Consider the following 18352-nt stretch of genomic DNA (forward strand, 5'->3'; position numbering starts at 1 on the left):
AACTTAAAGATAATTTTATATTAGACAGTGAAATTTACTTTTCTATTGATTCACTCTGTAAGCAATATTTTCTTGTTAATTTTCTAATGATTAAATGCCAGACCTTGCCTCTGGGAATTTTCATAATGAAACTTACTAAATTTGCTAATTGGAATAGTCTTTTTTTTAATGGATTTTTAGACTGCGCCTCTGTGCTGCTGTACCTCCAAATGAAAACTGAACTAGCTTCTTAAATTCAAGTGTTGCAACATTTAAAATTCGCAGCACTCAGGTAAACAATCATTATTACTTTCTTTTTTTAAATTTTATTTATTTTTGGCTGTGTTGGATCTTCCTTAATGCGCATGGGCTTTCTCTAATTGCAGTGAGCGGGGACTACTCTTCCTTGCGGTGAGCGGGCTTCTTATTGCAGTGGCTTCTCTTGTTGCGGAGCACGGGCTCTAGGCGTGCGGGCTTCAGTAGTTGTGGTGCACAGGCTTAGTTGCCCCACGGCATGTGACATCTTCCCAGACCAGGGATCAAACTCGTGTCCCCTGCATTGGCAGGTGGATTCTTAACCACTGTGCCACCAGGGAAGTCCCCCAATTACTTTCTTATGGTTGATGTTCAGTCACAGACTATCTCTAACACAGTCATACATTGTTCTATTGCCCTTTGCTTTATTGCACTTTGCAGATACTGCATTTTTTTTACAAAATGAAGGTTTGTGGCAACCCTGTGTGGAGCACATCTATCATGCCATTTTTACAACAGCATTTGCATAACTTCTTGTTTCTGTGTCACATTTTGGTAATTCTTGCAATATTATAAACCCTCCACCAGCAAAAAAGATTATTACTCACTGAAGCCTCAGATGATGGTTAGCATTTTTTTAGCAATAAAATATTTTTTAATTAAGGTAAGTGCATTTTTTGAGACATAATGCTGATGCCTACCTAGTAGACTACAGTATGGTGTAAACATAACTTTTTTATGCACCAGGAAACCAGAAAACATTTGTGTGACACTATAGCAATATTCACTTTATTGTAGTGGTCTGTAACCGAACCCTCAATATCTCTGAGGTATGCTTGTGTGTATATATATATATATATATGTATACACACACACACACACATATATATATATATTTTAAGCACTAATAAATAAGCATTTTATATATACACAATCAGTAAATGTAAACATAGTATTTTTCAAAACGTCCCTTTTTTGCGGGAGCAATTCGTGACTATATTTCCTTTGTGAAAATACGTCTTCAAATTTAAAAAAAACAGGAAACAGAAAGTAGAAGCCCCCTGCCTTGATACAGGAGGAACATCTATTTAGCTATTTAATATGTAATTTCTAGTCTTTTCCAAAAAAGCATTTTTACACATACATTTCCATAAAGATTTTATTTTGTTTTCATGAAAGTGGGATTGTACATTATGTATTTTCTGTAATTTGTCTTTTTCACTAGGAATGAATCTTGGAAATTTTTCCATATTAGTGTACATATCTACTTCATTCTTTTTAATTGCTACATATAGTATACCTTAATATGCACATAGAGTTTAACACTTTCCCATGTCAGCGGTCCCCAACCTTTTTGGCACCAGGGACCAGTTTCATGGGAGACAATTTTTCCACGAATGGGGTGGAGGATGGTTTGGGGACGATTCAAGCGTGTTACATTTATTGTGCACTTTATTTCTATTATGATTACATTGTCATATATAATGAAATAATTATACAACTCACCATAATGCAGAATCAGTGTGAGCCCTGAGCTCGTTTTCACTTCCCACTCACTGATAGGGTTTTGATGTGAGTCTGCAAGCAATTGATTTATTATGGTCTCTGTGCAGTCAGATCTGTCTGCTAATGATAATCTGTATTTGCAGCCACTCCCCAGCGCTAGCATCACTGCCTCAGCTCCACCTCAGATCATCAGGCATTAGAGTCTCATAAGGAGCGCGCAACCTAGATCCCTTGCATGCACAGTTCACATAGATTCTCCTATGAGAATCTAATGCCGGTGGAACTCAACATGGTAATGCGAGCGATAGGGATCACCTGTAAACACAGATGAAGATTCACTTGCCCACTCGCCGCTCACCTCCTGCTGTGTGGTCCGGTTCCTAACAGGCCGTGGATCGGTACCGGTCCTCGGCCAAAGGCTTGGGGACCCCTGTCCTAAGTAATTGGGTGTTTCCAACTTTTTCACTACTACAAACAATGCTGCAATCAGTTAACACCCTTCTGCCTGTCTCTTTGCATGTTAGATGCTTGGAGGTGGAATTGCTAGATTAAAGAATGTGAAGAGTAGTTAATTAAATATGGCTAAAATTCTAAGTGTTTTAATGTTACTTCAAAGTGCCTTTTAGCTAAAAGATGATGAGGCTTTCTAAAAGCCAGCAACTTCCTTCTTTGGCAAAAGGATTTTATGCTGCTCAAAATAGTAACCACAAAATGTAAGATAATCTAGCCAAGACCTTTTTCTTTTTTGTTTGGAAGGTAGCCTTTGAGTCAGGCCACAATGCTAGTTTCAAATACGCTGTAAAATGACTATAACCATGTAATGTAATAAAACCTTGAAGACTATATTTATGAACTTGGTTTATGGACCCCATCCAGAAACATGTTTTTCTAGGTCTTTTCTAGTGATTTGGATCACTTCTGCAACATTGCCAATAAAAAACTTGCATACAAAGTGCTAGAATCTCTGTGAAGTGGGTTATTTTCCATGACAAAAATGTCTGCATTTTAAATTTTAATGAAGCATGACCAAAATGCCCTAATAAACACTACACCAATTGACACTCCCAACAACACTGTATATAAAAATCTATAGATCCTCATCTTCAACAGTCTGGGACATTACACGTGTTTAAAAATTTTGCCAATATGATACACAACATAAGATAAACTCATGCTAATTATGACTTTCCTGATTACTAATGAGATGGGTTGGTGATGTTTTTCTTACGTTTATTAGCCATTTGTGTTTCTTTGAATTGCCTATTTTTATTTCCCTATTGAATTACTTGGCTTTTTCCAATTGATTAGTAAGAACTTGTTACCTGCATTTTTTTTCCCGGTCTTTTGCTAGTCTTGTAAATTTGTCTGTGGTGTTTTACTGACAAACACTTGATTTATGTGGTTTACTCTGTCAGTATTTTCAACCGTAGATTTTTGAGAGGGTCTTCTCACTTCCAAATTATAAAATTATTATCCTATGTTGTTTTCTGTTTTTTATGGTTTTGCACTTATTTAGCTCTTTAATTTACCTGATAATTATTTTGTATGAGGTAGAAATCTAACTTTTAAAATCCTCTCTAGGGCCTTCACTGGTGGCACAGTGGTTAAGAATCCGCCTGCCAATGCAGGGGACATGGGTTCAAGCCCTGGTCCGGGAAGCTCCCACATGCTGCGGAGCAACCAAGCCCATGCGCCACAACTACTGAGCCTGCGCTCTAGAGCCCGGACGCCGCAACAAGCGAAGCCACCGTAATGAGAAGCCCGCGCACCGGGCTTCCCTGGTGGCGCAGTGGTTGAGAGTCTGCCTGCCGATGCAGGGGATACGGGTTCGTGCCCCGGTCCGGGAAGATCCCACGTGCCGCAGAGCGGCTGGGCCCGTGAGCCATGGCCGCTGAGCCTGTGCGTCCGGAGCCTGTGCTCCGCAACGGGAGAGGCCACAGCAGTGAGAGGCCCGTGTACCACACACACACACACAAAAAAGCCTGCGCACAGCAACCAAGAGTAGCCCCCCCCTCCCCCCCCCCGCTCACTGCAACTAGAGAAAGCCTGAGCACGTTAATGAAGACCCAACGCAGCCAAAAATAAATAAATAAATTAAATAACTTTCTAGATAACATGGTCTGTTTTCCAAACACCATTTGTTAAGCCAATCATAACCCACCTTTATCATATACACAATTCCCATAGAAGTGTATGATTATTTCTAGACTATTCTGATCATTTACTTAATCCCTGCACATTACTAGATCTTTATACTAGAATGTCATTTCTGACAAGCCAGTCCACACAGTTGTTTCTTCTAATCAAAATTTTCTATATTCTTAATCTTTCTCTTGTACATTAATTTTAGAAAATTTTGTCAAGTTCCATAACAAATTTTCTTGGAAATTTTATAGAGCTGTGAAGAGTTAATAGCTTCTCTATTCTCCCATCCAATACTATAATCCCACGCTTTTCTGATCATATATAGAGTTTTATTAAGCATCTCATTTTATTACACTGTTTTATAATTTTTGCTTCATTAGTGCAATCTACTTTTGCAGCATTTTTTTCAAATGATTCTTTTACTGCTGTATTGGAAATTTATCCACTTTATTTTTCTTGTTTCTGTCATTTTACTCTTGTGTTATTTCTAATAGCTTTTTAGTGATTCTCTTGGATTTTTCTGATAGATAATCATTTTTGCTTACAATGAGGTTTTTCCTTATTCCAAAATCAATACTAAGTTCATTTCCTGTATAGCTAGTAGTAATGTCAATCATAGCTTTTATTATTTTTATCTATAGGACAGTTTTGTATATTTCATCATTCTGTATAACATTTACTATAGGTATATGTATATTTCATGGTATAGCTAGCTTACTTTGAGATTTTATGAGTGTACATGTTGAATTTTATAAGATGCATTTCCTTCATCCACAGAGATACTGAAATATTAATCCATTAATACAGAGAAATATGCCATTAGGTTTTCTAATATTGAATCAAACTTTTTTGGAATAAACCCTACTTGGTCATAATGTTATTCTTTTAACAGACTGACATATTTGATTTGCTGCCATTTTACTTAGGACTTTTAAATTACATGTAATTTTTTGTACTTTTATATTTTTCCACTATTCTTGCTCAATGTTAACCCTAGATTTACTCTAGCCTCAATAAAGAATTAGGAAGACTGCCATTTTTTCTGTGCTCTGAGATAGTTTATATAAACTGGGATTATCTATTCATGAAAATTTGTTAGAATTCTACAATTTTACCATTGTGGGGATAGGCTTTTCCCAGTAGAAACTGGTGTATGAGACATTATGCTTCTTTTTGACCAATTTTCACAATTTACATCTTCCAAAAAAGTGTCTAGCTAACATTTTAAAAAATTATTGATAGAAAGTTCCATATAGGATTTTTAAAATGTTTCATATCTAAAGTTATGTATCCTTTTTTTTCTGTCTTTTACTTTGTTTTCCTTTTTCCTTCAGCAGAGTAGTTTAAAGTGTCTATTTTTCTGTTCAAATAGCTAGCTTTTTGATTTATTGATATAGAATATTTATTCACTTAATTACAGGGTACACATTTTTCTAAACCTGTTTCTTTTATTCTTCAAGTATTTAGTGTTTTACTTACTTTTGACTTATCAGTTTCTGTAGCATTTTGGATTTCTGTATGTCAGGCCATATTGATGTGTGCTTAAACCTGTTCTATCCTCTAGTTTTGTTTTTAGCTTTCATCAGTGGGAAACATCTTGATGGACAACTTTTAGTGTTTTGGGCCCTAAATTCCATTTTGTCTGTCCTTCATGTAGCCAAACCTGTCTTCCTTTTACTATTGGTTTTGTTTTAGCATTTGCTTGATATAGCTTGGTCCATCTCTTTATTGTTAAGGATTTTTGAATAATTTTGCCTTTTATATCCTTGCAACCAACATACAAATTTAAATTTGTTTTACTGCCATTTTCAAACAGGCACTATAAAAGAGGATGGGTCAAAACATCAGTCTTGATAATAGTTCTTACAATTTGGTCTTGATTTGGTTTTTACAATTAACCATCTCTGCAACCAGTAACCTCCAATCATGTATTTGTAGAGGTGACCTCAGTGAACTGGGCATATGAGGTGAAACTCCACTAATAGTTCACACTGCTCTTCATGGTATCTCCAGACCAATGGCATGTGAACTGATTGACCCCTATGGTATGAAAACAGTAAAGGCATTAAAAAAACAGGTCTCTTTCCACTCTCATTTTTACCTTGCAACTTTACAGTTGTTCATTTACATATTTTTTCCTCATTGGGAGGGGAAAATGTATCATTTTTGTATTAAAAGGAAAAACTGGAAGACCTAAAAAAAGCCATACTACCCTGAACTGTCACTTTTTTTAACTCATAGGAGATGCTAGTGAGATGATACAAATATAAAATATCTGACAGGTGTATTACTACCATGTGTTCAACAATAAACAAAAACCCTTCTTCTTGGAAAATATCAGTTGATTAACCCCCTTTAAGAAGCCATTTGGGGGTTTCCCTGGTGGCGCAGTGGTTGAGAATCCGCCTGCCGATGCAGGGGACACGGGTTCGTGCCCTGGTCCGGGAAGATCCCACATGCCGCGGAGCAACTAAGCCTGTGAGCCATGGCCGCTGAGCCTGCGCGTCCGGAGCCTGTGCTCCGCAACGGGAGAGGCCACAACAGTGAGAGGCCCGCAAAAAAAAAAAAAAAGAATCAGCCTTCCAATACGGGGGACACGGGTTCAATCCCTGGTCGGGGAAATAAGATCCCACATGCCTCGGGGCAACTAAGCCCTGGCGCCACAACTACAGAGCCCATGCACTCTGGAGCCCAGTGCCACAACTAGAGAGAAGCCTGCACGCCACAGTGGAAGATCCCACCTGTCGCAGCTAAGACCCGATGCAGCCAAATATAAATAAATAAATACTTTTAAAAAAAGAAGGCATTTGGAGGAGGAAAGAAATAAAACTCTCCTTTTCTTGAGGCAGCAAATTCAGTCTTACTATAGATACTACTTTTTGATTGATTGTGAGCATTTCTATAAGGTTGGTAATGAAAGTTCATATATCACCATTTTTCTCTGTTTGTTAGCCAGTCTAATTAAGAGTTCAGTGGGTGGAAATTAGCAGCTAAAATAAGTTAGTGGGAGATTATCTACAGATTTTAAGTTATTCAGATTCCCTGCATTTCTCTTACAACAAATGATTGTGCTGACTATAGGTACAACTTGAAAGTGTAAGAATATATTTATTCTTTTGTTTTAACAAAATATATGTCCATGTAAGGATTGTGATACTGATTATTTTAAGTGCCTACTCATAGATGGAGAATGGGCTGGGGTGGAGTGGGTCTCTTGACTAGAAATGCTTTTATGAATTAGAAACATGATGGTGGGCTGATATTTTTGAGGTATTCTATTACTCTAGATCAATATATATATTTAATATATTGGATTCATTTATTCAATATTTAAAGTTTCAACATGTTGACCTCAAGGATAATTCTTAAAAGTATTTATTTGTTCAGGAATGCATGATGAACTTAATTACTGCATGGATACCAGTCAGCTGCTGCAGTAATTTGTTTTTTGATCTTTTTCTGCAACTAATGTACTTTGAGTAAGAAGCTTCAAGTTTTACAATGGTACCTTTATCTTGTATGTTAATACACATATATCAGCGACAGTTTATTTTTTCAGTTTCTACTTTGTGGGAAATACAGTTTGCATAGTACAATTTTAGAGTTTGCTGCTTTTTTCTAACAGGGTTTTTGATTGTGTATGGTAAAAACATTGTGGTAAAATCCAAGTCAGAAGAGAAATATGACCAGTTTGTATGAAAATATTTTCTAATTTAGTTTATTTTAATTTTAAATGGCTTCTGTATTTGGAGGGCTACTTGAGACTGTATTTTAATAATGTTTTTCTTGTTTCATGAGATTATTTTTTACCTTCCCCTTTAAATCCCTTTTGATCATAAGTATAAATAAAGGCATCAACAACCACGGGCTGAAATAAACTTCTTCCTTTGCCCCAGGGTTTTTTCACCTTCTGTACTTAGTTCATATCACTGTACTAGGATCTCTATGACCTTCAGAGTAAGTCAAAGTGAATCAATGCCCTATATTCCCAGTCCCCCTATGAACTTAGAAATTGAAGGTGACTCTTGTGTTTGGAGAAAATATGGCCTCATAGACCCTATTGAACTAAACCTGTTGCTCACATATACCCCAAAACACATACACACTCAACTACATGGGAAAATTTTAACCATACTGAGTTCTTTTTATGTGCAAAGATACTGATTTAGTCACTTGGCATATTGGCTCACTTAATGCTTACAGTAATTACCTACTTCGTCACTTCTAATAGACTTATCATTTTTTCCCCCACAATGTAATAATTCTAAGATCAGAAAGCATCATACAATTATTGAGTGAATCCCAGGCTGGCGGGACAGCACTATAGCTGTGTTATCAAGCTCAGGTTCAGCTGTTCATCGCTCAGGAATCCCATACTGAGAGACAGGTGTTGGGTAAAAGAAACGACAGCTTTATTGAGGAAGCTGGCAATCATGGTGAAAGGTAGACTCATGTCCCAAAGAAACAACTCCCCACTCCCTACGTTTGCTTGGATATTTTATAGGGAAAAGAAGAACGGACTACGGGCTGGGTAGGGGACCATCTTCTATTTTCAGAGATGATTGTCTCCATCGTGCACTTCCAAGTAGCCGCCATGTCTCACTTGTGGTTGGAACATTATCGGAGCCATAAATCTCTGGTCAGCTAGTCCTTCTGGTTCCAACCGGTCTGAGGTCTACATGCTTGTGGGCAGCATACAGTTAACTTCTTCCACCTGCTGGGGGATTCAGTACCTGCAAAACAGCTCAAAGGATATGGCTCAGAATGTCATGTAGAGCCCTTGAAGAGGAGCCATTGTTTAATGGCTAAACTATTATTATTTTGCCTTGCTTGACTATTTTCCTTTGTTTCTGCATTTTCTCACATCTCTGATTAAATTTATTCTTTAGAACTTGGAGAAGGCCTAAGAGGTTAGAGTTTTTTCTTTTTTTTTTTTTTTGCCAACAGGGCAGGCAGAGGACATGAGAGGCTGGCAGGGTGGGGGCAGGTGGCTGTCCAGAGACGGCCCCATAGCATCCTAGTCTGTTAAAGTTGGGTGAAAACTCCCCAGTGATGCCTTTTGATAACAACAATAAAGCAGTAGCATCAAAATGGCTTGGAGTCTATGATATACGTATTAAGGTATACAAGGTCACTTTTATTTTCCCCAGTTTCTTTAGATGGAGAAGCCAGAGGAGAAGTTACATGATTTGTCCACTAACACTCAGCTAGTAAGTGGCAGGGCCAAGATTTAAGCCCAACCGCCTGGCTCCGGAGCTGACACTATCTCTATCACTCAGTGGCAGCAGGCACTGAGTGGAAAAACACGCGGCTGAGTGAACAAAGGAAAAAGCAGCTCACTATCCTTTACGTTAGGGGCACCAGACAGGATTGCCATTGGGGATATCAAGACAGTCTAATATCTTTAATTTACATACCTCAGTTAAACTTTTAAATTAGTGCAACCTAAATCTTTAAAATCAATCATATATTTTACAAGGGAACATACATATACTATGACACACTGAGAACATTAAGGAGGAGGTATGTGGGAGGGAGGGGAGTCGGAGACCCCAAGATGAGAGGGGAATTTTTAAATTTCATCGTTCCTTATACTCACTAAGTCATTTTCTCGGACTGTTTATACCAAGACTGGTACAGTCCTAGCATTCTTACTCATCAATCCCTTCCCCAATCCTAGGCAGACAGCACTGCGCCCTGTTGACCCAAGACCTGGAAAGCTGCTCCAAGCATCCTTCCTCCCCCAGCCTCTATCAACAGTCTCTCTTATTCATTCATACGAGACCCACCTGTCATCTCTAGCCCAGACGTTTCATTTTCTGGTGTAAGCTGAGCAATTTTGGAAATCAAAGTAACGTTTCCAAGGCTCTGGGGGAACATTCAGTCTACCAGCAGAAACTCATTTTCTTCTCAGCTAAGAAAGATGAATCTTTTATTCTGTTCCTTTATCCAACATAGCCGGTTTGTTTTTCCAATGTACTAACTTCTGGCCTGCCAGAACACTGCAACAACCTCAGGTGCTCCTGCCCATTAATTGCTTCATATCTTCCGATAATTTGCTTGGTCTCTCCGTGTCCTCGTCTGTAAGATAGGGGTACATCACAGGGCTGTTGGGAGGACAGTGCCTGTGACCTTGATCATAGTAATCACTCCATAGAAGTTAGCTATCGTTATCTACTGTCATTAAGACATAGTCATCTTTATCTACCTATCCATATGTCCTTTTATAATTTACAAGAGAAGAAAATGCTTTCACTTTCAAAAGCTTTCTCACTTTAATTTTCAATGTTATCTCTTATTTTTTCAAAGATTATTAACCAGGTTCAGTGGGAACTTTCATAAAGACTTTAAGATTCTATAATACATATTCTTTCACCCTTTCAAGGTGTACACCTACCTTGCTAAAAGACTTTACCTCTTTAAGTTGAAGAAAATCTCAGTTTTCTGCAGTCTATTTTTAAAACTCTGTTATCTTCATTAAAAGCAGCATTAAATATATTTTATATAATGTATTTGGCCCTAATAGTCAAATTTACTGAAGCAAAATAGTCCATGATTCCAGGACCCAATGACCAGACTGCTTCAACACCTATCAACTGTTCCCTTAATCACCAAGATTAAGAACATCCAAGTACATCCAGGAAACTTGGAACTACAGAAATTCTAAAAACTGAATAAATTGACTGGAAATGATAGATCCTAAAGAGATAAAACTTTATTACTTTGGAAATTTTCTTTGTGGACTTCGGCAAAATAAATTCAGACTTAATAATGAGCTATGTGAGCAGAATCATCTATTTTAGCTTGGCTCACCTAATTCTAAATCCACTTTCTAATATTTTCCTTCTTAATAGTACCATTCCTCTTAAGCCCTTTGACTGCATGTATAGGAATCTTTCAAAAATTAGGTCATCATGCAACATTAAACCTTAATAACTGGATGTATAGGGCATAGCAGCAAATACATTAAATTGCTTTTTGTTAATCATGATTACATTCTGTATAAGAACTTAATGCCAGTATTACCCAGGTTATTAAATTATTCGGCACAACAGGAGAATGTCAAATGAGATAACTGATGTGAAAATATGTTGTAAACTGTAAAGGGCAGTATAAATGTTAGGTCTCAAATATTAAATTCATAACTTGAAAAACTGAACAGCATATGTATCTTCAGAAAGACACTACATAGATTGAAGCCTCAAATATGTGTCTCCCTTATGTATTAAAAGCTAGTACCTAGCTATCCCAGAAATTACTGATGTCACAACCCAGAGAGGACAGAGATAGAGCTATTAGTTTGTTCTTTTGTTTCAGCATTCATTTGCTTGATAATTTTTATTTTTCTTAAATAATTTATTGCAACTATGGACTTCTTAATGGTGGGATAAAATAAGTAAATAGTGTGACAAAATAATCCCTTGTCCTTTGATGCATGGTGTTTTCTACTATTTTTGCATGTTAAGTTGATTCTTCTATTGTCAAATCATAATTCTAACATGACTATACTAGTTCTCTAGAAAAGATGCAATGCATAAATAAATCATGGAGATCTTGAAAAATGAAGAAACTATAACCTGAGCCAAGGACACTGAAGTCGCTCATAGATCTCAGGGTTGAAAAAGCATGGCTCCGCAGATGAACATTAAGTAAAACTATTCCCCAAATCAAACACAAGAACACCAAAGAGATAGCAAGGGTTCCTTCAATAAGGAAGTACATCCAGGAAGGTAGAGAGACTTGAAGTGGCAGAGTTATTGGCCAGTGGTTCCTGAACTTACCTACACTAGAATTCTGGCAATATTTTAAAAATACTAATGCCTGGCTCCCATCCCAAAATACCCTAGGCCACACTCTGACCAAGTGAACCTACCATGTGAAATCACCCAAGCCAAGAACCAGTCCAGGTTTGCCTAAAAGTATTGTAGAGGTCCTTTCTGACTTGAGAGAGTTGGTAACTACTTAGAGGAACACTTAATTAAGAACATGTCCCGGGATGAGTTCCGAAGGAAGCACATTCTGAGATGATTGGCATGCAGGAAGTTTATCAGGGAGGGCTCTGGTGATCCATGTTTGTGGAAAACAAGTGAAAGAAACCAGATTAGGAAGGAGATGATGAGCTGCCATGCTGTCTCAAGGAAGACCTCAGCTGATGTGTCAGGCTGTTATAAACCTGCAATGGTCCTTCAGAGTTGTTCTAAATTGAGGCAAGGACATTGCATCTCTACAGCCCGACGTAGGCCAATCACTGGATGCATGGCACCCTAGGAGGGTTTTTGACCTAGATAACTGGGCACTCTCTGGAAGAGGCAATCTTGAAAGAAGACTGCCAGTAAGACTGTCTGTCGGCAGCTTTCTCAGCTACTGGGGAACTACATTCTCCAATTCTCAAGAAAGTTCTGGGGGCTTCCCTGGTGGCGCAGTGGTTGAAAATCCGCCTGCCGATGCAGGAGACACGGGTTCGTGCCCCGGTCCGGGAAGATCCCACATGCTGCGGAGCGGCTGGGCCCGTGAGCCATGGCCGCTAGGCCTGCGCGTCCGGAGCCTGTGCTCCGCAACGGGAGAGGCCACAACAGTGAGAGGCCCACATACCGCAAAAAAAAAAAAAAAGAAAAAAAAAAGAAAAGAAAGTTCTGGGAGGCACACCATAATGAATGCTTATTAACTTTTTTAAACTTTAGTACCTAGCCATTTTATTATGTGGTCTAGTAAAAACAAAATTAAACCACCTGGTATACAAATTCCTCTTACAGGAAATAAGGCAATGTGTAGGAACATAACTTCTTGGGGTTGAGACCAAGTATAAAAGAGGCGAATAAAGAACATCATATTTGAAATCCAGAGGAATGAGGGTGGTGGTGTGGGGTGGAAGTCAGAAAAGCATAGGGGTAAAAATGAGAGAGTATGTATGATTAAATAGCATTAGGGAAAAGATTAATGTGAGGGATGTTTGATATTCAACTTCAGTTTTGTAGCACTGTAGTGTATAAACCACCCCTCCATTTCCATCATAAAAGACATGCAAGAGGGTTTGGGGATTTTGCTTTGTTGTTTGTCATATTGTGTGTTTCTGGTGTTTTGTGGAAATCAAATAAAGATACAGCAGAAATGTTGATACAGAGGGGGGTGGGGATTGACAGATTGAAATAGAAGTAATGGAGCTCTTAAGGACACCAAAACCCCAGGAGACATCTAAAATTGCAGCTATTTTTATTACTTCCATAGTTTGCCCACAGCAATTAGCTCATACATGCAAGGGCTTAACGTGCTTGTTTTGGTGCCTGCAAGGAAGAAACTGTAGGGAAACTCACTAGGTCCTAATGTACAGCCAAATCGAAGGAGAGGAAGTCCAAGAAATAAAGGTGGTGGGAAATGCAGGATGCATTCCCAAATATACACAGAAAGAAAAGTCATCTGATCCAGAAGGCCCACAAACATTCTCCTGACAAACAGAGATACTTCTTTGTGTAAACCTCTAGGGGTATAGTTCTATAATTTAAAGGAGTTCCTTCTATCCAGATTGTAGATATCATGCCCCCTGAATTTTTAAATTCCTTGTTAAAAACATTTTTGCTTTCCTTCAAATATCCTAATTTAGCTGGTAAAATTTGCATGTACCTACATGTTAGTATACCAGTTGATTGGTGTGCATGCCTTAAATTCTATTAGATTATACATACAGAGGTTTAGATATGACATTGCACTGCCCTGTTCAATGCTGCTTAAAGAAATAATTTTTTTAAATGCCCTAGAGGTTTGGTTCCTCAAGATAAAGAAAATGTTCAGAAGGTAATAAAGTACAGTTTGTTAAAGAAGTAGAGCAAATAATTAATTCTTAATAGACATAAGTCACATCTTCTAGAACAAATTTTTTTGTGTGTGTGGTACACGGGCCTCTCACTGTTGTGGCCTCTCCCGTTGCGGAGCGCAGGCTCCGGACGCGCAGGCTCAGCGGCCATGGCTCACGGGCCCAGCCGCTCCGCAGCATGTGGGGTCTACCCGCACCGGGGCACAAACCCATGTCCCCTGCATCGGCAGGCGGACTCTGAACCACTGCGCCACCAGGGAAGCCCTGACCTTATAATTTTAATGCCGCTAATGTTCCTGGCAAATAGCAGAAGTAGTCCAAAGGGGAGAAGAAGAGATAAGAAAGAAAAATATATAATCTATGAAAGAATGAGTGAGGAATATATTGGTCTGCTTCTAGAAGGAGTTTGTAAGTAGCCAGATTCATGGAATCAGGGATGTTACATAGTTTAGTGGAAAGAGAAGGATTTTAGGGCTAGAAGTCCTGAGCTAGCATCCCCAAATTAATTGCCAATTACTAATGCCATGACTACATATCAACCACACAAACTTTGTTAGCATTGGCATCCTTATCTCTACCATGGGCATAATAACTATGCCTGTCGTGTACTTAATTTAAAAGGCTATTGTGAGAGGCAAAAAGAAATGGTATATGAAAAATCTTTGTCAAATGTAAATGTATATAAATATTAATTTTGATCTTTTAAACTTGACAGGTGATTATCACTGCAGTTGTTCATTATGAATAAGCCTGCGAACGAAGTCTATAACTTCAGCTTAGTTTTCCACAGTCAAGACAAAGTAAAACTAAAAACATAAAACTAAAATTATCTGACCTTCCCAAGATGATCTATTTTCTGCCAATATTATAACTGTGTTTATAATACAGCAGAATAATATAGTCATCCACATAAATCAAAGAGTTCAGGTTTTTCTGAAGCATTCTTAAAAGGGTTTTGTCAAATTCAACACTTTAGAGGGGAATAAAAAATATTTTTTTATCCTTAAGAGACAACTCCTGTCATGCAAAAAAACTACAAAGTATTAAAGAAACATATTCCACTTTGTACGTTAACCTGGAAAGATACTTAGTTGTTGAACAACCAATAGATTGAGCCTCTATGCTGTCCAAGCACGATGCCATGCATGAGTCTATAAATGTAATTAAGACTTGGGGTCTGCCCTGCAGGGGCTTCTGTCCCGACAGGGAGACGATTCACATGACTAGCCACTACAAGAGGTGGTAAGTGCACAGAAGAAATAAGGCTGATTGCATTGGAACTATGAAAAAGAATATATGACTTTGTTTCTTCATCATGGCAATACTTTAAAGGAGTGTGGAAGGACAATTTCCCAAACCCCAAGGAGAGAAAAAGAACATTCTAGAAGGGAACGACATAATCAAAAGCATCAAGGTGCGATGGCAAGGCTCATTTTCAGAACGGTCAAGTCATTTGACAGGACTGTAGAATAGAATGGGGTGACAAGGAATTAGGCTTGCTTGAAGTGGGGTCAGGTTCAGATAATGCTCAGCCCTGCATAGCATGAAGAATTTAGATTTTTATGCCTTAGGTTATGGAAAGTTGTGATAAGTGGTTAATATCCAAATACATAAAGAACTCATAAAAATCAATAGCAAATACCAAGCAACGTGATTACTAAGTGGGCAAGGAAACCAAATAGACATTTTTCCAAAGAGCATACTCAAATGGCCAAAAGGAATATGAAAGGTGTTCAGCGTCACTAATCATCAGGGGAATGAAAATCAAAAACGCTGACGGGCTTCCCTGGTGGTGCAGTGGTTGAGGGTCCGCCTGCCGATGCAGGGGACGCGGGTTCATGCCCCGGTCCGGGAGGATCCCACATGCAGCGAAGCGGCTGGGCCCGTGAGCCATGGCCGCTGAGCCTGCGCGTCCGGAGCCTGTGCTCCGCAACGGGAGAGGCCACTACAGTGAGAGGCCCGCGTACTGCAAAAAAAAAAAGAAAAACAAAACAAAAAAACCCGCTGAAATATCACCTCAGACCTTGTTAGAATGGCTATTATCAAAAAGTCAAAATAATAAGTATTGGTGAGGATGTGGTGAAAAAAGAACCCTTGTGCACTGTTAGTGGGAATGTAAATTGGTACAACCACTGCGGAAAACAGTATGGAAGTTCCTCAAATAATTAAAAATAGAACTACCATATGATCCACCAATCCCACTTCTGGGTATATATCTGAAGGAAATGAAAACAGAATCTTGAAGAGATAATCTGCGCTCCCATGTTCATTGCAGCATTATACACAATAGTCAAGATATGGAATCAACTTAAGTGCCCATCAGCAGGTGAACGGATAAAAAAATATGTAATGGACTACTCTTCAGTCATGAGAAAGAAGGAAATTCTGCCATTTGCAACAAAATTGGCTGGATTGCCCTTGAGGGCATTATGTGAAGTGAAATGTCACATAAAGACGAATACTGTATGATTTCACTTATTTGTAGAATCTCAAAAATCCCAACTTGTTAAAACAGACAGTAGAATGAATGGTGGGTAACAGGTGCTGATGGGTTGGGGAAATGGGAGATGTTGGTCAAAATGTACAAACTTCCAGTTATAAGATGAATAAATTCTGGGCATTTATTGTACAGCATGGTGATTATAGTTAATAATCCTATGTTTTATCCTAGAAAGAGTAAAACTTAAATGTTCTCACAGCAAAAAAAGAAATTATAAGACTTGATGAAGGTATTAGCTAATGCTAAAGGGGTAATCATTTTGCAATATACAAGTGTATCAAGTCAACATATAATATTATACATCTTAAACTTATACAATGTTATGTGTCAATTTTATCTCAATAAAGCTGGAAAATAAATTGGATTAAAATAAAATAAAATGATTCTCATAAAGTCCTGTGGTCAACGACCAAAGAAAGCACATGTATATAACTATTTCATATAACTATTTCATGCACTTTAATATTAATAGGATGGTTCAGCCCTTAATGTGATTGTTTTATTTTTAAAATGTATTATGAATATTGTTATACGGCCCTTTAAGGGAGATTTTGACTTAGAAAATAACTGATCTTTGGGGTAGGAAAGAGATACGCTAAAATTGGAAAGGGTTCCTAAAAGAAAATCCAACAGTATCAAAGAAACAAGAGACCACTCTGATTCTGGTAGAAAAACAAATCTATTCCTCCTAGTTGCAGTAATGGAACCTTCACTAGCTTAAAAGGAAATCTGTACATCAGAGAATAAATGGCACTCAGATCGCTCTCAGAATCATGTCAGAAGGTGATGGGGAGTTACCTGACACAACCTACTGGCTTACTTGATGGACAAAGACACAGACAGCAGCATAAACCAGACCTAAAATGGAAGTAGGCAGAATCAGGAAAAGAAATAGACCTTACGAGATACATCTGTGTGCACACACGGGCATTACCATAGTAAGTAATGTAAAATAGAGGAATCACACTTTTTTAGTATATTTTATCCTATTATGTGTTTATTAAAATGAAGAGGATGTGGGCAGGTCATTCATCATTTTGCCCTTTCACAATTGTGTGAGAAATACTTAGTGTGTATTAGCTGAGTCTTTTCTGGCTTTAATTTACGTTATCTCAGTGAAACTACTCACACGGATCCCCGATAGGTCAAGCTCTTCAATCAAAGCTACCTGAAATTATCGGCATTTGCTAATGTATTGTGGCATCAAAGTCAACAAGTCTGGTAAACTGCTACACAGGTTTGGAAAGACTTAGTTAAGAAAAACTTCAAATGTCTAAGAAAATATACACTGGGGCATAATGGCATGTTGTTTAAATCCCAAACACTTCTAGCTTGCTTTTCCCAAAACATCCCTTGACTCATCAGTCAGTTTCAAAACTTGGAGACTTTGGGCATCCAAGATGGATAGAGTTACACAATGTTTGACTTCTCAAGGTAAAAGCACTATATTAGGTCCCAAGACATCTTTTCTGCTAAAGTAATAAATCTCTCTCTCTCTCTTTACTTCTCTCGCTTCTTTTTTCTAACCTAAGAACTGGAATTATGCAAATTAAAACAGATCACTAGTTATTGCAGCAAAATCATAGTTTTTACAAAATGCTATAGATTTCTGGAATGATATATATACATTATGTTTTTATGGTCATGGGAATGGCTAAACAATTAATTCACAATGTTCTTTACATTTTTTAGATTTATAGTTGAAAGTGAAGAGGATCTATTTCCATAAAGGCCAGAATGTGTGGATTTGCTGGGTTTATTCTTGACCAAGATATTCTTTGATTAAATGGAAAATTTCCCTGTATCTATGAAGTTGATATTAGATACAGAGGAAGACATGCATTTTTGTGTAAGAAGTTTCTTTAACATTGTCACTGTTTCCCCTCCTGTTAATGGTATACATCAACAAGAATAGGTGAGATTTGAGATGTAGGCTTTCCATTTTCTCTCTGCAAAAATCTTGGCCCATACAGAGCTTCTACCTTTGACCTTGGCTTCATCAACACCATGATCTCAGCAATTCATCTATCATCTCTGCCTTTTGACCTGACAAATATGACCGCATTACATCAGAGAAGAGTGCCAAGGTCAACAATATTTTAGAGATACAACTGCATATGAACCTATGTGCTTGCATTTTCAGCAATACTGTTGTCTAG

The sequence above is a fragment of the Kogia breviceps genome, chromosome 15 (assembly GCF_026419965.1).
Source record: "Kogia breviceps isolate mKogBre1 chromosome 15, mKogBre1 haplotype 1, whole genome shotgun sequence".
NCBI classification, from domain to species: Eukaryota; Metazoa; Chordata; class Mammalia; order Artiodactyla; family Physeteridae; genus Kogia; species Kogia breviceps.